General features: G+C 40.3%; 1 protein-coding gene and 1 pseudogene across 7 annotated transcripts in view; one reads left to right on the top strand and one right to left on the bottom strand.

The window, feature by feature from the left end:
• ACKR2 (atypical chemokine receptor 2) overlaps positions 1–22,765 on the bottom strand; it is a 62,402-nt gene that overhangs the window by 28,609 nt on the left and 11,028 nt on the right. For 6 of the 7 annotated variants that reach the window (XM_038570595.1, XM_038570592.1, XM_038570591.1 and 3 more), the window contains exons 2-3: positions 17,000–17,073; positions 12,073–12,265 (exon numbers count right to left, since the gene is read on the bottom strand). The gene's annotated coding sequence lies outside the window, so the exon portion shown is untranslated. The remainder of the gene's footprint in view (positions 1–12,072; positions 12,266–16,999; positions 17,074–22,765) is intronic. The other variant, XM_038570589.1, reaches the window with a different exon arrangement.
• Positions 16,568–17,052, top strand: LOC100688571 (annotated as a pseudogene).

The following is a 22,765-nucleotide window of genomic DNA, read 5'->3' as shown; positions in this document are numbered from 1 at the left end:
TTGGCTACCAGGCTCCTGTTCAGGTCACACAGAGCTGGCAAAAAAAAGCAGGGAATAGCACAAATTCTACCCCAAATGCCCCAGTTAGGGGGCTATTCTTTGGGGGATAGGAGGTTCAGTGGTCATCATAGTGTGTGCCCTGACTCCTCCAACCAAAGTAACATTCTCACAGATGAAGTCAAGTGTAGCTTATTGCCAGCTGAGGTCACATGGTTCTTTGAAAAGGAATGAAATGGGCTTGTACCTAGCAGAAGGCTGCACCTGTTAAAATGCCCAGCAGCTTGTGCTGTCACAGTCACTTCTAGCTCTGAGTCTTTGCATCCTTGACCTCTCCAGCCCACTCATAGCTCACTTCCCCCAGCTGCTCCCTTCCCCTGCAGATCCGGGTATGAGCCTCAGTCCTATGACTCTCTCCCTCTGTCTCCTCAGAATCACTCATGACTCTTTTCTGAGTGTGACAGATATTCCTTAGGTTTGGGGCCTTGGTTGGGTTTCAAGTTGCCCTGTGCCTAAGCCCCTCTCTTTCTTGTGGCCCCTTCTCATTCACTGACTCTCCTTCCCACGGATGTACTCCCCTCATTACAGTGAAGATCAGCTCAGTGATTCACTGCCATGACAGAGACCATCTGTTTCAGGTTTCACCCAGTGGCATAGATCATTGAAATACCTCCCCCTCTTCGTCCCCATTCCCACCCAGTCCCTATGGAGAGAAGGATAATGTGGAGATACATAGCCCTCTTCTCCTTTAGAACTACATTTTTGTGCCAATGGACCCTTTGGGTAGCGTAGCAAAGCCTTGGACTTTCTCTCAGAATAACATTTTTTAAAACATAAAATTAAATATGTTAAAAACCAATTATACCTCAGAATTGGAAACAATCCAAATGTCCTCAGTGGGAAAATGATTAAATAAATTAGGTACATGCCTACCACGGAACACTACTCAGGTACAATAAGGAACAAATTCTTATCTATATGACAATTTGAATCGATCTCAAGAGAATTATACAGAATGAGAACAAGCCAATTTCAAAAGGTTATATACTTAATATACCTCAAAAGGTATATGAGGTTATATACTTTATATATCACAAAAAGGTACAAATTCCATTATATAACATTTTTGAAATGACAAAGTTATAGAGATAGAGACAGATTAGTGAATGCCAGACACTAGGGAAGGGAGAGGATGGCAAGTGTCTGACTATGAAAGAATAGCACAAGGGATCTTTGTGGTGATAGAACTGTTCTCGTGGTCACACAAATCTACACACACACACACACACACACACACACACACACACACAACTGGTGAGATCCGAATAAAGTAGGGACTGTATCAATGTCAATTTCCTGGTTGTGATATTGTACTATAGCTTGCAAGATGTTACATGGGGAGAAACTGGGTAAATTCAGACATAATCTGTCTGAATTTTTTCTTAAAATTCATGTCTATAGGGATGCCTGGGTGGCTCAGTGTTTGAGCGTATGCCTTTGGCTCAGGGTGTGATCCTGGGTGCAGGGATCGAGTCCCACATTGGGCTCCCTGTGGGGAGCCTGCTTCTCCCTCTGTCTATATTTGTTTCTCGTGAATAAATAAAATCTTTAAAAAATTCATGTCTATAATTAAGATAAATTTACCTTAAAATGTTAAAAATTGTTCTGAAACACAATTATTGAAATACTTTAAAAACATATTTATGATATAGGAACATATGCATTTCAATATTAACACATTTCAAAAGAAGTAGGGGCAGATCTTAGAACTCTGACAGTGATGAGTATAAACAGTGTTTCAAGATACCTGTGATGAAGTCCTGCTAATACTACTATGCCTACATTTATAATTGAAGGAGATGTTGAATTGAATTTGGTTAGAGGTTAAGGAAAATAAAAATGTAAATTTTCTTCCTAACCAAATTTAGGATTTCTTGAATTAGACCATGGACCCTCAGGTGAGGAACCCCTGCCTTGTTTAAAATGGCAATTTTGCAGGGCACCTGGGCTCAGTCAGTTAAGCATCTGCCCTCAGCTCAGGTTGTGATCTTGGAGTCCTGGGTTCAAGCCCCACGTTGGGTTCCTTGCTCAGCAGGGAATCTGCTTCTCCCTCACTCTCTGCCTCTCCCCCCATTTGTGCTCTCTCTTAAATAAATAAATAAATAAATAAATAAATAAATAAATAAAATCTTTTAAAAATAATAACATAAAACAACAATGTTCTCTACTTGGTTATACAGCTATAATGAACATAAAAGGAAACAAGTAGTACAGAGAGCAGGTATGGAAGAGGCAGTGATCACACTGCATTGGTAATGGGGGTGGGAAATTTCTGAAGTGTTAATTGATATTGATATATCTGCTCTTTGATATAATTGGATATATAACAGGATAATTGATATATCCTGATATAATTGATATATCCTGCTCTTTGAGTGCAGGAAAATTCAAATATTGAATTTGAATTTTCCTGCACTCAAAGAGCCAGACCTCAGAAAAGGTCTTCCAATTTTTCGTACTCCTTTAAGTATAGGAGTTTGAGGACATTAAGCCTCCCTTTCTATCCTATATCAATCTAAAACATTATTTCCCAGGCTGGAGGGAAAAGACGAGAGGTCTGAGAGAAGCAAGTCAGTCTAGACATTAGAAAGATCCTATACTCTGTCCCCCAGCCAGAGTCCTGGGTTTAATGTGATCCAGAGGCAGAGGAACATGGTAATGGTGAGTCCAAGATGAATATAGCCACAGGCCCGTGCCCTGGACTGGTACAGAAGCAATCATATGACATATTCGATGCCTTGCTGGGGCTGATGGTGCCAGTAGATCATACTGAGAGTGAACTGGTAAGCAACAGGAAGGTAGGAAATGACATCTAAGTGCAAGTTCACATGGACAGATGCCACCAAAGACCAGGTGGCACAAAGGCTTGCTTGAACCTTGGCACTGACCAAATTTCATAGAACTGATACAATTCTGGAAAATAGGTGACCTTCACAGTGACTTCTTTTTCAATATCTTGTGGACTAGGGTCTCAAAACAGAAAATAAGTTGTTATAGAAAAACATAACTGTGTTTTCTTGTGTACTTGAGTATGTGGCCAAGAGCTAGTGGCACTTTGAGAGTCCACGGGCATGGCTTCTGGTGGCAGTCCTCCTATACTCTGGCCTCACCTGCTCAGTATACGCTGCTGAGTTCCCACTGGCAATACCCATCCCTTTTTACCTGAGGATTTCCTCTGGCTAACAAAGCCTGTTTTGCTCCTGCCCAGCAGTGTGGCTCCCTATTCCCTCAAGCCTCCTAAACAAATGACTGGGCTGAGTTGGTACAGAACTATCCCACTTCCCTTGCCCCTGAGGTGGAATAACTCTGAGGTGTATGCTATATACTACCCTGAGTTTCTCCAATGGGATTAAGCTCCAGCTACCCAAAGGGTAACAGGCAAAACACCCTTCTTTATTAGCAACCTTCCCTCCCCCACCTCACTTCCCCAGTCTCCTAAATAAACCACTACTTGCAGCACATGGCATTGTTAATGGCAATATAAAAATGGCAATTTCATGGAGATCAAACTAAAATTTACATTCAAATCTTTGTCTCGGAGGCTGCTAACATGGTTATCCACATACTCTATCTAAGGATTGTCCCCTCGAATCACCACCTGGCTACCCTTAGGGAGCGTCAATGGGAGAAAACTGCTAAACCAAATACAGGGGTTGAACCTCTGGAGATCTATAGCAGACCCTCTGCCTCTTCTGGTTCCACAGGACAGCAGATTCTAGAAGAAGTGGGGCAGAACAACAGCAAAGGCTGTTTCAGGATGGACACACACCCCACCCAGATATTGCACATCAGAGTGGGAAGTGTGACCACAAAATGAGGAAATCATGGGAGATAAGGAAATGCTGTAACTGGAAATGTGATGGGATGTTTGGAAGCAGAAGACCTGGGTGTGAGCTGAAAATCTAGAAAGAGGAACATCTGGCTGAGATCAGGAAGGTGACATTAAAAACCTAGGGGCCTATTTGGCTTGATTCCAGTCCTCCCTCCTGGAGAACTCAATCCCTCCAAAGTAGAGGGACATACAGATAGGCTCAAGAACACTTTGGCTAAAATAGAACCCCAAACATAAATAGCCCTTTCACATCTCAGCTAGCCACTTAGCAAAATTAATTTGCCTCCAAGTCTCTGAGTGGGTGAGAGGGTCGGGGATCACCCTGCTAGACAGCAGGGCAGGAGCAGAGCTTGGTCTACAATTTAAGCCTATTCTATTGAGCAGACGCTTTTGCATGTAACCCACTGGAGGAAATGCACTTTACCTGGCAGTCTGCTGCATAAACTTCACAAAATAATAATTACCTTAACTATCCAACAATGTGCTTTGACATTTTCTATTCTGTTCTGTTTCATATTTTCTAAATGCTGGACATGACCCAATAGTTGATTTCACAACCTGTTTCTGGGTGGTAACCTACAATATGAAATATTGCCCTCAAGTGTATCCAGAAATAAAAGGGTGTGGACAGTATTACTGAGCTTTTCCTAAATACTGTGTATTTACCGTCAGCCCCATGTCCCATTCAGTGCTACAGGGATTGCTGGGTTGAGTCAGGAGAGTCTCTCAAATTGAGAGTGATTTCTATTTCCTAATCCAATGATTCAAACTAAGCACTTCCATATTTTTTGCTACCACTTTCACATTTTTTGTTATATCCCTGTACCACTCGTACTATGTATTATTGTATGAATATTCTCTCTAAACCAACCCATCATTTTTTTTGACACTTAAATACTCACACTAGTGCTATCTTATGGAGCACTATTGGTAAAATCAAAGCTTTGACGCCATTCCCCAGTGCAAAATAAAACAAAAAACACAGTTATGAAAATAAAACATGTCTTTTATGTCCTACCTTAAATCATTCAGCCAGTGGCCCTCCTCAACCTACTCTTTTCACAAGAAAACAATCTAGTTTCTGTATAGCTCAAGCTGTCCTTAACCCCAGAAAGCTTTCATCCTTCTGTCTGTCCATCTATCTAATGATAATCAGTACCATTATCATGGCTAATAGCACTTAAACTCCTTAATCTTCACACCACCCTATGAAGTATTAGGCTTACCCCATTTCACAGATGAGAACATTGAGGTATGGAGAGATCACATAGACTTGCCTATAGCTAGGAAGTGACAGAATCAAATCTCGAGCCTAGGCCATCTGACAACAGAGCCTGTGAGCCTGACTACTGCATTGTACTACCCTCTGCCAGCCCTACTGTTGCCTCTTATAGAACTTCCTGGACTGCCCAGCCCATAGGATTGCTCTTCCTTTGTCCCCAAAGCAGTCAATTCTCGCCTGTTTATTTCATTTGGAAGTCAATCATAAACTTCTTGGGGATGCTGCCTCTACCAGGCTGGGGCTCCTTAAAAAGAAGACTGCATCTTATTCCTGTGTGTCTCTGCATCCAGCAATCCTGTTTGAAGCACTGCAGGCCATCAGTAAGTGTCTGTTGGGCCCTGTGATCTTTGCTTCTGGTTGAGCGTCTGCCTTTGGCTCAGGACGTGATCTTGGAGTTGGGGGATCGAGTCCCATGTCGGGCTCCCTGTGTGGAGCCTGCTTCTCTCTCTGCCTGTGTCTCTGCCCCTCTCTCTCTCTGTGTGTCTCTCATGAATAAATAAATAAAATCTTAAAAAAAAACCCAGATACCACGATACTCTTTATTTTATTATTTTTAAATTTTATTTTATTTTATTAAAGATTTTTATTTATTCATGGGAGACACAGAGAGAGAGAGAGAGAGACAGACAGACAGAGACAGAGACACAGGCAGAGAGGTAAGCAGGCTTCATGCAGGAAGCCCGATGTGGGACTGGATCCTGGGTCTCCAGGATCACGCCCTGGGCTGAAGTCAGCGCTAAACCACTGAGCCACCTGGGCTGCCTGTGGTATCTATATTTTGATAGGATCAGCAGCTCCCGGAAATTTCCTTTTTTAAAGATTTTATTTATTTATTCATGAGAGACAGCAAAAGGCAGAGACACAGGCAGAGGGAGAAGCAGGCTCCCTGTGGGGAGCCAGATGTGGGACTCCATCCCAGGACTCTGGGATCATGACCCCAGTCAAAGGCAGACGCTTGACCACTGCACCACCCAGGTGTCCCAGCTCCTGGCAATTTCAATAGGATTGCTAATTTTACGTATTTTTTTCTTTCTTTTCCCCCTTTTCCACCATCCACTTACATATTTCATTTTATGATTTTTATTTTTATTTTTTTTTCTTGTTTTCATTTTATGATTTTTAAAACATTATTCTGAATGGGCCCATAGCCTTCACCAGACTGCCAGAGGGAGCCATGGTGCAAAAGAGGTTAAGTCACTACATAGAGAATCATGACTTAGGGCTGGGTTTGGAGCCAAAGAGACCTGAGTTCAAACCTTAATTCTGCCATTTACAAGCCAAATTACCTGGGCCTCAGCTCCCTCATTTCTAGGATGGGGATCACTACCTGCTTTGCTGGATTAGCATCTCGACCCTGAGTAAAGCTGATGTCCAAACCCAGCCCAGACTGCCTAGTGGGGCAAAGCCTGAAGACAGAAGAGCCCTCAGCTGGGATAGTGTTTACCTTTCCCTGGGCTTCCTACCTCTCCTGTCAGAGAAGTCACTTGTCCCCCAGATTTCTGTAACAGAACAGAAAGGCTGACTTCAGATTCTTTTGACATACTCTAACCCATTTCTGAGCCCAGATTCTTTACCCTACTCCCGAAATTGGCTGACCCAATGAGGCGCCCAGGAGAGGCCTGTCATCTGCCTCTTTTAAGCATTGACATGCATATCCACATTTGTCCACTGGGTGGGGCTAGCTCACACTCTTAACTCTTCAGCCCAAAGGGCAGAGTGAGAACTCCACTCAGAGCTGTGAACATTCCCTCACCCAGCCCTGCCTTTTTTTTCTCCAAGTTGAGCCTGACATTTAGAAAAGCACTCACTTTACACTTCTCTCCAATAGCCTACTACACTAAGAACGGCGGTGGCTATCTTGACTTTTGACATAGGTTAACTTTGCCTGCTCTTACACTTTATTTAAATGTAGTCACAAAGAATATATTCTTAGAGATTGAAGATGACACAAATGAAAAGATATTCCATGCTCATAATTAGAAGAATTAATATTTATTAAAAAGTCCATACTGTACAAAACAATCTACAGATTCAATGTGATCCCTATCAAAATACCAATAGCATTTTTCATAGAACTAGAACAAATAACCTAAAATTTGTACAGAACCACAAAGACCCCAAATAGTCTAAGAAATCTTGAGAAAGTAGAACAAAGCTGGAGGTATCACAATTCCAGCTTTCAAGATATACTGCAAAGCTGTAGTCATCAAAACAGTATGGTACTGACACAAAAACAGACACATAGCTCAATAGAACAGAATAGAGAGTCCAGAAATAAACCCACAATTACATGATCAATTGAAGTATGACAAAGGAGGCAAGAATATACAATGGGGGGAAAGACAGTCTCTTCAATAAATGGTTCTGGGAAAAGTGGATCGCTCCTTGCAAAAGAATGAAGCCAGACCACTTTCTAACACTATTCACAAAATAAACTCAAAATGAATTAAAGACCTAAAAGTGAGATCTGAAACCATAAAAATCCTAGAAGAGAAAACAGGCAGTAATTTCTCTAACATTGGCTGTAGCAACATTTTTCTACATATGTCTTCTGAGGCAAGGGAAACAAAAGCAAAAATAAACTGTTGGAACTACAGCAAAACAAAAGCTTTTGCACAGCAAAGGAAACTATCAACAAAGCAAAAAGGCAACCTACTGAATAGATATTTTTCCAAAAAAGACATACAAATGGCTAATAGACACATGAAAAGATGCTCAACATCACTTATCATCAGGGAAATGCAAGTCAAAACCACATGAGATATCATCTCACACCAGACAGAATGGCTAAAATAAAAAAGACAAGAAATAACAAGTGTTACAAGGATATGGAGAAAAAGGAACCCTCATGCACTGTTGGTGAGAATGTTAAATTTGTGCAGTCACTATGGAAAACTCAAAAAATTAAAATAGAGGGGCACTTGGGTGGCTTAGTCAATTAAGTGTCTACCTTTGGCTTAGATCATAATCTCAGGGTCCTGGGATTGAGCTCCGCAGTGGCTCCCTGCTCAGCAAGACATCTGCTTCTTCTTTCTTTCCCTCTACCCCTCCCACCTCATGTTCTCTCTCTCAAATAAATAAATATTTTAAAAATATTTTTAAAAATTAAAATGGAAATACGACATGATCCAGTTATTCCACTACTAGGTATTTACTCAAAGAAAATGAAAACATTAACCTGAAAAACTATACGCACACACACACACACAAACACACAATAGAATATTATGTAGCCATAAAGAAGGATGAGATCTTATCATTTGTGACAACATGGATGGACCTAGAGGATATTATGTTAAGTGAAATAAGTCAGACTGAGAAAGACAAATATCATGTGATTTCACCCATATGTAGAATCTAGAAAATGAAAAAAATGAATAAATAAAGAGCAGAATCAGACAGACCTATAAATACAGAGAACTGATGGTTGCCCGAGAGTAGGAGAGTGGAAGATGGGCAAAATGGGTGAAGAGGAGGAGTACATACAGCCTTCCATTTATGGAATAAGTCACAGAAGCAAGAGGTACAGCATAGGGAATATAGTCAATGATACTATGATAGCATTGTATGGTGACAGAAAGTAGCTATATTCATGGTGAGCATAGCATAATGTATAGAGAAGTTGAACTCTCGATACATGTTATACACCTGAAAATAATGTAACATTGTGTCAACTACACTTAAATTTAAAAATTATAATTACAGTAATACAACAATATATTCTTTTGTATTGATTTCTTTTGTTAAACATTATAAGATTACAATAAGTAGTTAATTTATTCTCATTGTCCTATAAGTTCCATTGGGTAATTATGCAATAACTTATTTGTATGTGTATCTGGTGACTGGGCATTTGAATAGTTTCTACTTTGGGTTTTGCTTTGTGGTTGCACTGTGGAGGGTGGTATTCACCCACCCAAAATTGGTTCGGAGTTGGAGACTGGTAACAGAATACCCTCACCTAGAGGCTCTGAGAAATTTATAACTCACATAGGGAGGCTTTCAGGGGACAGCACAGCCAACACTCAAGCCAGTCTGTTTGGCTTGAGTAGAAGGGGCAAGTGGCTCTGATTTTTATAGTGGTTTGAGCGGAGGCAGGTCAAGGATGAAGACTCTCTTCTACAGGCTGGAGTTTGTGTGGCTTGGATTACCACCCATGCCAAGGAAACCTGGGTTTTCTTATTAGCAGCATGTTCCTTGGAGCAGGAAGGAAAAAAGGAGTTATGGGGCTTGAAGGCTGTCAGTGGTCAAACAAAAAATGGAGTCAGAGTCTTTATCACTGGGTTATTACAAGTACTACTGCTATGAACATCCTGTAATAAGCCTTTTGGCAAACATATTATGTATTTTTATTGGATTTCCAGCAGTGCAATTGCTGGGGTATATATTTGACCTTGGGAAACACTGCCGAACAGTTTTTCAAAGTGATTGTACTAAATTACATTCTCTCTAACAACACATACGGATGCACTTATGGATGTTTATCCACTCCACAGCTGAGGGACATTAGGTTTGTTTCAGTTTTTCTTATGATTACAAATAAAGCTTCTATGAACAATATTGTGCAGGTTTTTGTATGAATATAGATTTCATTTCACTTGGTAAATACTAGGTATGGAATGGCTGGGTTGTATGGTTAAGTATATGTTTAACTGTGTAAGAAACCAGGAAATCTGTTTTCCAAAAGTGGCTGTACCATTTTGAATTTCCACCAGCAATACATGAGAGTTCCAATTGCTCTATACCCTCCAAAGTACTTGGTACAGTCAGTCTTTACTTTTAGTCATTCCAATAAAGGTGAAGTAGTATTTCATTGTGGTTTTAATTTGCATTTTCTTAAAAACTAATGATATTAAACATATTTGCATATGTTTACTTGCCATCCATATATCTTTGGTAAAGTGTCTTTTCAAATCCTTTTTCATATTAAAAAAAAAGTGAGCTGTTTGTCTTCTTATTCTTGGGTACACAGGGCTCTTTGAAAAAAAAAAAAAAATGAAGTAGGCTCCACACTTGGTGGAGCCCAACACAGCGCTTGAACTCATGACCTTGAGATCTAGATGTGAGCTGAGATAAAGAGTCAGATGCTTAACCAACTGAGCCACTCAGGTGCCCCTTCAGGGCTCTTTATAGATCATGGATACAAGTCCTTTATCAGGTATATGATTTGTAAATATTTTCTCCTAGTTTTCATTATCTTAACAGTATCTTTTGAAGACCAGAGTTCTTAATTTTTGTGAAGTCTGATGAATTTTTTTCTTTTATAGATTGTGCTTTTTGTGTCTTATCTAAGAAATCTTTGCTTACCTTAAAGTCACAAAGATTTTCTCTTATGTTTTCTTCTAGAAATCTTATAATTTCTGATTTTACATTTAGGCCTATGCTTGATAGACCTATATTAGCAAACTTCAGAAGGCTATTTCAAAGGGGGTTCTGATAGTGCACATTTTGAAAGAGGTCATAGTTTACATCCAGTAAAACATTTAAGGTATATAGGGGGGTCATACTTCCTGTGCATGGAGTCAGTGTTAAAGATTTATGCTAATTCATAATTTATCTTTCAGAATAAATGACATAAGATTCTGGAGATGATGGGAGCTGCTTTCCTTTTTGCATATTCCCTTTGATAGATGTACATCCACAGTATATATTTAATAGATTATAAATATGTCCTTTTAGGCTATAAATAATTTCACATAGTCTTGGTTTTGTTCCTCTGCTCCTCAGGTGTTCATGTGTTTGGCCTTTCAAAAATTAAGAGTTGGGAGTGAGGCTTGTTTAGTGTAACGTATCAAGTAAACCCTAAGTAACATAGCAAATACATAAGAGTTCATCTTGCAATCAGGATGATTAATTTAGAATTGATAACTTTTAATAATTGTCCTCCAATGTCCAGGATCTACCTGAACCAACTGATGCACTATTCCTCCCTTATAAAGTGAAGAAACCGGAATACTTTGTTAATTTTGTGTATCTTTTTCTATCTGCTTTGAATCACAGTTAAAATTCCTGAGCTATTTTATTCTTCCTTTACAGAGGCAAGAGACAACTCCTTAGTTTGTAGAGTCCCAATGGCATCCCTACTTGCATTAAGCCTTGTTCTAGAATCCCCATAGGTTTTATATTGGGCTTCTCATCTTCAAAAAATCCCAGTTCCAAGGATTACAGCTAGAAAATAATATAAAACCAAATGTTCCTAAAGATGAGGCGTTTTTCATATACCAAAGCAGCTCACCAACACACACACACATTATGTCAGAGAGGATCCATGTCTTAGGTAGTCTTTAGGTGGGGGAATTTTTAGTATCTAGCACATTGCATCCCAAAGATGCAGCCAAGAACTTTACAAACAATCCCAAAGTCTCTTGTGTACCAAGTACTGGGAGACCATTAGTCACCACCGCAAAAGACATTTGATGGAGAGAGCTATGGTGGAAAGGGGCAGGAAAGAAGGACCTTCCTGATATGCAGCAGTTCACTATAGTGGTAGGCAAGGTGAGGACTTAGGAATTCTTTTTTTTTTTTAAGATTTATTTATTTATTATTTATTTATTTATTTATGAGAGACACAGAGAGTCAGAGACACAGACAGAGGGAGAAGCAGGGAGCCAGATGCAAGACTCGATCCCTGGACCCAGGATCACACCTTGAGCCAAAGGCAGATGCTCAACCGCTGAGCTACCCAGGCATCCCAGGACTTAAGAATTCTAATATTAGCCCAGCAGTCTTCCATTTCATACACTAGACTTGAGGTTATTTATTTGGAATCTTCATATGTCCTACAAAACTTCTTTGTGGTCTTTACTTAGTCCATCAATGCTACACACTAACCCTCTTTCCTTTCTAGGATAAAGCTGCCATTTGGGCTTTGGTAGTCTCTATCAATTATAACAAGATTTACCTTGTTTGCTCTTGATTTTGATATAGCTGGGGCTTGTCAATCTCGTATCCTCAAGGATTGTCTAGAGCACCGTAGAGTCATGGGGATGGTCAAGAGAATGTCATAGGACTCCTTCCATCTGGGTTCTTTCTTGAAAATCCTTTTCATATCCTGCCAGAACACATGTACTATATGGAGTCCAGGGTGGCTTGAGCTGCAAAGGAATCCAGGATGTGAGTACTTGACAATAAAGAAGCAATACACAAGTAAGAAAGTCCTCAGGGTTGGAGTGACACTATTGGAATACCAGCTAGATATAATACTGACATGGGCTGAGTCCCAAAATCTGGTGGATTGTAGAATTGTAGTATTTGAGCTCAGCTTGATCCTTGATAGAGCCTCAGGCCACATAAAGCCCACTTGTTGAAAAGTTTTATATAGTTTTGCTTAGTGCCATAGTTTTGCTTCTATCTCAACAGAGCTTTGTAAGTGTAAAGGAAGTGTGGTTTGTAACTTATACATATGTTGGAAAAGTTGTCCCATAAAGGAAGAACGTTAGTCTGAGTTTAATTTTGAGTCCATCTTTTTCCCAGGAAGGAATGCATTTTTGGAGTTTTTCTGACTGTAGTAGAATCTACCTTCCGGTAGGGGTCGCCTCAAGGCTATCAGAAGAATAAGCAAAGGCCCTCAGACCCACTGGATGTGCCTAACACTTGGATCATGGCTTCTAGGGTGCTTCCTCGCATTACCAGTGGCAGAAGAAAAGAAGTGCAAAGAATGAAAAACCAATACATTGCAAAACTCAGGTGAATGCCTAGCATTTGTTTTCAGTCATGCTCCTTCATCCAATTGTGTGCTAAGATGCTAGCTCTGATGAGCAGGGAAGGGAGGAGGGATTTGGGGACTATATGTCACCAATCTTGTTGGAAGCTATATATAGATAAGACAGGATAGCAACCTGTTAGTGTCCATGCAGCTTTCCTTTATTGGGGTCCCATTTTGTAGACTGTGTGGTTGTTCTTACATCAGAAAGTGACAAAGGGCTAGGCATTGGAAGAGAGTGCTTATAAATGTAATTACATAATGAATTGCTTCATCTCAAGCTTTGACTGCTTTAACTTTAAATAAACAAGACCTTCTGGATAACTGCTTTAACTTTAAATAAACAAAACCTTCTGAATTCATACCTGTAAATCCAATACTCTAGATGTATAAATATTAGGAAACCAAAAGTATCTTAGATGTTTTAATTTTAATAATAATTTAGCCAAGATTTCATCCTAAAATAAAAATCTGTATTGCTCAAACATTTCAAATCAGTTACAACACTGTCATTCTACCAGACCAAACCCATCCTCCTCTGACAATATATAAAACATCAAATATCAAAGCCAGTTTCTTAACACACAAAAATATTAGTACTAATGAGTGTCTCCTTTATAATATTTCTATGATTTTTTTCCTAAGGTTAGAAGATGTTTACCCACCTAAAGAAAGCAATTGGGAAGAAAGCAAATACCAGTGAACTGAAGCTATTTATTGGCAGGTACTTGAGCTGGGAGGCCTGAGAATTTTGAGACCCCATTGGCAACACTCTATATATGATTATGTTAATGACTCCATACTGCCAAGGGGATAATAATTGGATGAAAACATATGATATCTGAGATTTGCTATAAAATACTCCAGGAAAACAAAAGAAAATATATAACTAAATATATAAATAGAGAAGTGATCACCTAATCCAGTTCCCTGGGTTCAAGTTTTTCTTCCTAAAAGTCTGTAGCTCCTAGTCAAGTTGGTTACTTGATTGAGCTTTGAAATCTTAAGATAAATAAATGTACATATATTAAGATATGTAAATATTTTTACATAAAAAAGCTAAGATATATCTAGAGATGTTTGAACTTAAAGTTCCATAGTAATGTCTTTTGCATTTAATTTTAAGACATGAAGACCTCATGGAATTTTGTTCTGTCATAGTCAAACAACTATGTAACTCCTAAAGATCTTTAAAATTAGATCCAATTGAATTTTGGATATTTCACATGGCTTCCCCTGACTCAAGGTCAGAACTTAGAGCTTCATTCTACTAATATTCGTGTTGAGTCAAAAATGTGTCCTCAGGGTGCCTGGGTGCCTCAGTGGTTGAGCATCTGCCTTTAGCTCAGGTCATGATCCCAGGGTCCTGGGATCGAGTCCTACATCTGGCTCCCTGCGAGGAGATTGCTTCTCCCTCTGCCTCTCTCTGTGTGTCTCTCATGAACAAATAAATAAAATCTTTTTTTTTAAAAGTCTTCTCGTTGCTATTTTTAATGGTTTCTATAATCTTCATGATACCAGTAAATGGGTTCATAGCAACATGCTTGAATAACAAGCTCCATAGTAGTGCTCAACAGTGTTTCCAACTTAAATTCTTAATTCTGTAATTGCACTTCCTTTTCTTTCACATTGAAAATCTTGATTCCTAGAATAAGTCACATAATCACTATGTTTATGTGTATCTAATACAAGAGAATGGTTTAAAATACAATATTAATATAATCAATAAACCTACAGAATAAAGTCCAATATTTTTAATGCAATTCCATTTTTTAAAATTTTTTTAAAAATTTTTATTTATTTATGATAGTCACAGAGAGAGAGAGAGAGAGAGAGAGAGAGAGGCAGAGACACAGGCAGAGGGAGAAGCAGGCTCCATGCACCGGGAGCCCGACGTGGGATTCGATCGCGGGTCTCCAGGATCGTGCCCTGGGCCAAAGGCAGGCGCCAAACCGCTGCGCCACCCAGGGATCCCCATTTTTTTTAATTTTTAATTTTTTTTTGAGAGAGTGTGCATGGGGGGTGCAGCACAGATGGGTTGGGAGAGAGAGAATCTTAAGCAGCCTCAGCGATCAGCGAGGAGCCCCACATGGGGCTTAATCTCAAGACCTTGAGATCACAACCTGAGCCAAAATCAGGAGTCCCACACTTAACCAACTGAGCCACTCAGGTGCTCCTCTTTTTTTTTTTTTTTAAAACTGTGTCTCAAACAGTTGCTCCCATGACATCCCATGATGGTCAAACCGTGTTCCAGAGCTACACTGTCAATAGAGTGGCCATTAGCCATATGCGGTTATTGAATCCTAGAAATGTGACTAGTCTATACGGACGAGTGCTGCCAGTAAAAAAACACATATCAGATTTCAAAGGCTTGGTACAAATAAAAGAATGTCAGTATCTTATTAACAATTTAATAGTGATTAATAATTTAATAATGCTTATTACCTTGGCAATATATTCAATATTTGGGGTTATTTTAAATAAATTATTAAAGTTAATTTCACCTGTTTCTCTCATTTTTTTAAATGTGACCATTAGAAAAATTTAAATTACATTAGTAGCCCATCATCTATTTCCATTTGACAGTACTGGTCTAGCATCACTCATGCACATTTTGTGTGTGGCAATGGAATTCCTTTATCTGATAGATGACTGGTGAGGTTTTTTTCCAATATGATGGCACCAGATATCTAACAGTTAATTGTCCTAAAATCTTAAAAAATGGAGGCTTTCTGCTCTTTGAATGGTCTAGGTGCTGATGCTACTCAGGGGAAAGGAGAATCTGCTCTCTTATTCCAGAAATCTTAGTCTCCAAAATTTTATAAGAGCTTTATTTTACTACCATTAAACCACAAAATGATTTAATGCCAATTCTAAGTATAATACTCATAGTTATGATTTCTGGTTGAATAGAACTCATTCTGACCCATTTTGGGTAGTTTCTAGAATTATTAGGACTCATGTATTTTTACATGTTCAGTTAATTTTGAATTTATCAACAACTTGACCTAAGAGGGTACTGTTGTTTACTCGTAATTACATTTCCAAAATCAAGGCCCATGAACAGACATTCAGGATTCAGTAACCACAGTAATCTGAGCAGGAACAGCTTAATATAAATGAATTATTAACTATTAACAGGGGAACTAGGGATGCCTGGGTGGCTCAGCGGTTGAGCGTCTGCCTTCAGCTCAGGACGTGATCCCGGAGTTCTGGCATCGAATCCCGCATCAGGCACCTTCATTGAGCCTGCTTCTTCTCCCTTTGCCTCTATGTCTCTCTGTGTGTGTCTCTCATAAATAAATAAATAAATAGGGAACTAACTACTTAGGAGGGAATAAAAGAGAACTCCCAAAAATACCCTATGGTAGAGGGAGGGTAACCAAAGGAACCAACTTGGAAGGCGAGGGAGCCCCTCCCTAAGGCTGAGACACAGACTTCATTGGAGAGGGTATGACTGGATCCACCAGCCACTGGATGGCAGAGAAGTTCACTGGATGGCCTGAGATAGAGCTGGTACGCAGTCAGCAGCTGAAGCCAATGGGCAGGAAACTGTGGGCCTTGGCTGGCAAGCAGGACACCTCACAGTTGGCATACTAGTAGATAGAAGCCACTAGTACTAATGTTAGGGTTCCTAGAGGGCAAGAAACCACCTGTTTATGTAGATGAAATTTATCCTCCAGCACCCCCTATTGGTAAAGCTCAACATTCAGCCTACTGGCAAAGAAATGTCCCAGTATCTCAAGCAAAGCAATGAAGGATGGATCTGGAATAAGTAGAAATTGAGTGCTTTTCCAACTAGGGCCCGGCAGAATGGCTCCCACAAAGAAGGGTGGTGGGGAGAAGGGCCGTCCTGCCATCAACGAGGTAGTGACCATCAACATTCACAAACATATCCATGGAGTGGGTTTCAAGAAGTGTGCCCCTTGGGCACTCAGAGAGATCCGGAAATTTGCTATGAAGGAGATGGGAACTCCAGATGTGCACATTGACACCAGGCTCAACAAAGTTGTCTGGGCCAAAGGAATAAGCAATGTTCCATACCGTATCTGTGTGCGGTTGTCCAGAAAATGTAATGAGGATGAAGATTCACCAAACAAGCTCTACATGCTGGTTATTTACGTACCTGTCACCACTTCCAAAAATCTACAGACTGTTAATGTGGATGAGAACTGCTGATTGTCAAATAAAGGTATAAAACTGCAAAAAAAAAAAAAAGTAGGTATTGAGTGATAACTGGCACACCTCCTCTAAAGGTAGGAGGGCTTAATCTTTTGCTGTCACTTTGTACAGGTACACAAAACTTTCCAGAAAATAATTTTACCAATATCTTGAATAAGGTGTTGCAACTTCTGGGTGGCAAATAAGGGTTTAGGCTTTTACTTTTTAAGCCTCTTTTCCTCACAGATCTCTGACTCAATCTGGCCATGATGAGAGTTTCCCTTTTCCTCCCTTAACCATTTCAGGAAATTGTGCTCCCAGGATCAGTCTCGGAAGTTTTGGGTCATCTCTGGTACACCAATCCCTAAATATACGTAAGAGGAACTAGAGTGTTTAAAATTAACTGATATGGGGGGGAAGTTGGACTTCCCTTCCTGACCCAGAGAGGAGCATGCATAGAACAATTATCTAGCCTAAGGAGAAATAGGTACACCTGATTTTGAGGAGTCTGTGAGCTGAAGGTACAACAAAGCCAGATGCATAGTCAAAACAGATACACAGCCAGGTTTAGTTTATGACGTTTGTCTGAAACAACAAAGTCCTTTATGAAAACAAAAACAAAAACAAAACCCAGCCCAGAGATGGAACTTGGATGCAACATTCTCAGGAGTGGAAGGCTCTGAGAGGCCCAGAGGAGGACATGAAAGGAAGACATTAAAGGGTCTCACGAGCAGGCACTCGTTTCTTTTTTTTTTTTTTTCAGGCACTCGTTTCATCCCACATTACACTGCTACTCCTCTTGGAGTCTGTGTTGTTCCATGCCTCGTTGACTTATGCCAAATTGTTGTGGGAAGGGGGTACAGAAGATTTAAAAGCAAGATTTCCCCTTGTGGGGACCACACTGCAAAAGGGAATAGGAGATTGTTCATCAGCCAGAGTGAGACCAGCACCTTCAATTCTTTTTTTTTTTTATTTTTAAGATTTTATTTATTTATTCATGAGAGATACAGAGAGAGAGAGAGGCAGACATAGGCAGAGAGGGAAGCAGGCTCCGTGTAGGGAGCCGGAGCCTGGGACTCCAGGACCATGCCCTGGGCCGAAGGCAGCGCTAGCCACTGAGCCTCCCAGGCGTCCCACCTCCAAATCTTTAATATGGAAATTATATGCTTCCTCTGATCTGAATTCAACCTAAGGCCCCTCTTTAGGGTTTGCTTTGTGGTCACTGAAGGAAGAGAGGCCTTGGGATATCCAGGCAGGAAAGATGACATTTATCAGGGGAGAGAAATATGGACCTTGTTATAACACACTAAACTTTTCAAAAAGTTTAATACAGAGAATGGGTGGTCACCAGAGGGTAGGGGGTTTGGGGGATGGGTGAAACAGGTGAAGAGGATTAAGAGCACACAAATCATGATGAGCAGTGAGAAATGTACAGCATTGTTGAATCACTATATTGTACATCTGTACCTAATATAACACTGTATGTTAATTATACCTGAATAAAAAATTACTATTTTTTAAAAAGTTAAAAAGGGAGGGTACTGAAAACAAAAATTTGAATAGACTCCAATATTTGTTCAGAAAAATTTATTAGAGATTGATGAAAGCATTACAGAGTTTGTTAGTTCAGAGTTTACATTTTTAATTTATGTATTTTGTGTATTTTTTTTCAGTTTACATTTTAGAAAATGCCACCTGAAACCAGATTTGCTTTTGAGAATAGGGTCATGGAAGATGAGCTTCTGCTACCAAACTCTTCCTGCATCTCCTCCTGTTCCATGAGGCACTTTACAGTTGAGGGATAACCCCTTCAGGTTTCTGCCATGTCCTGTCTGTGTCCTTTTTGCCTCTCAGTTGGCACAATGTGGGGGGAAGACTCAAAGAGGAAAAACACATGGTGGCGAACAGAATGTAAGGGGTTGTTAGTCAAGAGGCCCTCTACTCTGAATTCTGAAATCCATGTGCTATAGGAATTAGGGCAAATCCCTTCTCCTCTCTGGGTCTCAGGATCCCTACCTATAAAGTTAGAGCTGTTTCAGCTCCAGGGCTGTATCAGAAAAGTCAAAGAGCTGACAGGGTCAGGATTTGGGGAAAAGGTGAAGAGAATGAGCAGCAAAGGCAAAAGGCCTTGGCCTTGTCTCTGGCATTAGCTCTGGGGAAGGTGACTCACTCTGGCCCACCCAGAATGGCCAATCATTCTTGGCCCACCACACCCATTTTCTCCCCTGACCTCCTTGGGAAGAGAATTTCTGATAAGTCATAGATGGATTGCCTTAGTCATCAATTCAATAGGGGCTATTGACTGGAACACAAGGAGTCATGTGGATGATATATTTGCACCAAGTGAGCTAATCTTGTTTGAAAGCTGTAAGAGTCCTGACACACCTAGGTGGACACAGGGACAGCAGTCTTCCTGTGCCTTGCCTCTACCAAAGCCCAGGTTTGCAGCTTTCTGGGTACTTTGCATTGATCAAATACTATATCTTATACATTCTAGCCTCTATGGCCCTCTCACTGACCTCGTCTCTTCTCTTCCACCCTGTCCATATGTTACCCACCAGAAGACCTGCTCTGTGCCTTCTCTAATCCTCCAACACCAAGTGGTTTAGTGCTTCCTTCTACGTGTTCTGATTGGCTGTCAATCAATGGGACCTTGATAACTGTGATAAGGATGCCATACATTTTGCCCACTATCATATACAACTGTGGGTCAGCCCTGGTTTATTTAACTTGCACCACTAAAATTGTGGGTATTGTACTTCATAATATAAGTTTTATTTATCCTCCTGTTTTATTTAACTTGCACCACTAAAACTGTGGGTATTGTACTTCATAATATACTTTTATCTCCTAATATAATTCTATTTTCAAAGGTTACTAGGGGAGAGTTTTACATTCTGGCTTGAAAACCTTTATCATACTGCATTCTTGACAAGAAACCTCCAGGAATATCTGATTAGCCCCAGAAATTATCAGTCTTTATCCTGAATTAGATAGAATAAAATGTCTAACTGGTATGTGGAATGAATTCACCTCTCCAAATCTCATATCTTCAGAACTTCCCAGAACATTCACATACACATGGGCTCTAAGGACGATAACAGGCTTCAAAAAATAATTCATATTGGCCCGCCAGAAGTGATCCTCTCAGGATGAACTTGATCTGACTTTCCTTACCTAACATCAGCATGTCAGTATCCTTTGACCTATCCCATTGAGATTCAAGCTTTTGACTAGAGCTCTTTCCTTTCCTGTTGACTTTATACGCTTTCTTTCAGGCTTGTAGTTTCTTTCATGGCAAAGATTGAAAGATGCATACATCTAGCTAAAAAAGCAATCTGATTTTCTCTCACTGCCCAAAGTTAGCAAACAACCACATCAAGTCCTGGGGGGGGGGGGGGGGGGAGTGTTGGGGCTTCTCCCTGTGGGTGAGAGTATGTAAGTGGAGGAATGTTTAAGCTGAATAACCAGCTGCCAGAGGATCCTACACTGACTGGTGGCTGGACATCAATAGTCCTGATGGTTGTTTCAACCTCAAAACTCTACAAGACTCTTTCCCATGCATGGATAGAGACAAAGAGGACGAGCCCAAACTTCTAGAGCCCTTATGTTGGCACTTGATCAGATCCTGTGTTAAAGATTTCTTGTATAGATATGTTGTCTTCTTCTTTTTTTTTTTTTTTTTTTTGATATGTTGTCTTCTTAACTAAGATTCAGGTTCTCCAGAGGCAGAGCACACTGCATTTCCTCTCCTGCTGTAGCCTCTACAGTATATAGCCTAGAGTTCAGCATTTAAGAGGAGTTCAGAGCCACCAAATTCTTTCATCCTTTCAATGGCATGCTTTCAAGTTACTATTAGAAGTAAGGTTTCTGGGATACAGAGATACAATTAATACATGGTCCCTACACAAAAGAAACCCAAACAGCAGAGTTTAGAAAAACTGACTTGTAATAATAGAATTTATTATACTGTTATGAGTGTTTGCCTACCAATATACCACAGTTATGGGTGATGGAAGTTCAAATAAGCAAACTTGGGCAGCCCGGGTGGCTTGGCGGTTTGGCGCCGCCTTCGGCCCAGGGCCTGATCCTGGAGACCCAGGATCAAGTACCATATCGGGCTCCCTGCATGGAGCCTGCTTCTCCCTCTGCCCGTGTCTCTGCCTCTCTCTCTGAGTGAATAAATAAAATATTTAAAAAAAAAACAAATAAGCGAACTGTACATTTGTAACTGGTGAGGTGTATTAAGGGAAGATTTGACAAGACCCTTTGGACCTGGGACTCAAAGGATGATTAGCATTTTAACAGGTGGAGAGTGAATACCTAAAAACACAGATAAGTAGAACACTTCACTCAATGACCATGGAATACACATTCTTCTAAAGTGCACATTAAGCATTCTCAAGGACAGACCATGTTAGACCATAAAACAAGTCTCAAGAAATTTAAAAGAAACCAGATATAGTCCCATCATGAAACAAGTATTAGCTGTCTTATCTTGCACTTCAACACAGGGAAGGACTGACTGCTGACCTGCTTGTGATACAAACCTCTCTGCCAATAGGAGGATAGATTAAGGACATGTTGGTAAGCACTTTACAGAAAGGGCACACTTACCTATAACACAGGGGCACTTACAATATCACCTTATTAACTGTGTACTCATTATTAGTGCCAGTCACTTATGTCAACTTAGCCCAACTTCCAGAAGTTACTGACATTATGCCTCCCCTCCCCCAAGTAAAGGAAGAGGTAGGTTTACCTCCAAAGGACACACGGTATACTGATGGTAGTTACTAGGGAAACCTGCCTATTTGGCACTCCTCTGCCATCCAACTAGATTCTAATGTACTTTGGTTTGAAGAAGGAACTAAACAAAGTAGTCAGTGGGCAGAATTGTGTGTTATGGATTGTGTTGACACATGAACCCCTGCCCACCGATCTGGCTACTGACAGCTGGGCAGTTTGGAAAGGGTTGACAACATGGATGCTGTAATGGCACAAAGGAAGCTGCACTACATTAAATAGAGCCCTGTGGGGAGCAGACCTATGGAAAGATATTTGGGGTATATGTGCTAAACCCGATGCAGCTAAGTACGGTATGTGTCCACTCATTCCCTACCCACAGTGCCAGGCAATCATGAAGCAGATGTGTTAGCTGGGGCGAGAGTCCTTCTGCTAGAGGAAAAATTGTCTCTGTCTGATGCAGTAGGATGGGTCCACTGTAAATCAGGGAAATGAGGTCCTCAAACTACTTGGGAAATAGTAAAAAGATTACATTTGCCTGTAAAATATTCTGACTTATGAGCTGTTGACAAACTGCCCCCAATACTACCTCAGGCAAGGGCTGTTGTGCCAATACCCTTGGGCATACTGGGCAGATTACATGCCCTGTTTATCACTGGCAAATAGATTACATAGGTTGTTTGCTGGTATGGGAAAGGCACAAATTATCAGTATCAATCTGGAGGATATTTTACTCTTTCTCCCCCACCCTCTAACACATGAGAAAACATGCAATAAACTAGATAGACATTTTCCCACCAAAATACCAAATGACCAATGAACACACGACAAGAAACTCAACATTATTAGCTATCAGGGAAATGCAAATCAAAACCACAATGAGATACCACTTCACAACCACTGGGATAGTTATAACCAAAAGATGGACAATAACATGTGGGTACAGATGGAGAGAAACTGAACCCTCATGCATTGCTTCTGGGAA

Source organism: Canis lupus, chromosome 23, assembly GCF_011100685.1.
Source record: "Canis lupus familiaris isolate Mischka breed German Shepherd chromosome 23, alternate assembly UU_Cfam_GSD_1.0, whole genome shotgun sequence".
Classification (NCBI taxonomy): Eukaryota; Metazoa; Chordata; class Mammalia; order Carnivora; family Canidae; genus Canis; species Canis lupus.
Note: the sequence above shows the minus strand (reverse complement) of the source record. Positions and strands in the feature narration are given on the sequence as shown.